Source organism: Egretta garzetta, unplaced genomic scaffold (genome assembly GCF_000687185.1).
Source record: "Egretta garzetta isolate BGI_Z169 unplaced genomic scaffold, ASM68718v1 scaffold193, whole genome shotgun sequence".
Taxonomy (NCBI): Eukaryota; Metazoa; Chordata; class Aves; order Pelecaniformes; family Ardeidae; genus Egretta; species Egretta garzetta.
The window spans coordinates 1752000-1752490 of record NW_009259117.1 but is presented as its reverse complement, the minus strand read 5'-3'; positions in this window follow the sequence as shown (position 1 = coordinate 1752490).

The window sequence follows — 491 nt, the reverse complement described above, 5'->3', positions numbered from 1 at the left end:
CCGGGTTCGGGATGGCCTGGGTACTCGGGGCTTTCCAAAAATGGGTCTCCTTCAGGGTATCGGGTAAGGAGCTCCAAAATCCGGGTTCCCGATATCGTTAGAAAGCTTTAGCAGTATCCGTTTAAGTGTATTACAACCTCCTTATGCACGCTTACAAGTGTGTTTTAATCTGAGATGGGGATTACAAATAACGAAGCGAAATACAGTGTTCTAAACTGTGTTTTGAAAGCTGAAATGCAAACTAGCATGCATTTAAAATAAAAAGGCACCTGAAGGCTCACAGTAGCTGGCACAAATGCGACGCTGAGCAAGGACAGGAGTTGGGAAAAGCATCTTTCAGAGCACGGTGCCCTGGGATGTGTGATAAAACCAAAGCCGCGGACTCTCGCAAGTAAGTAGATCTCAGGTATCTGGAGGTCTTTGCTGTGAGCTGACACGCAACTTTCCAGACTGAACACTTACTGCCGTGGTGACGGTCACACCTACCTGCC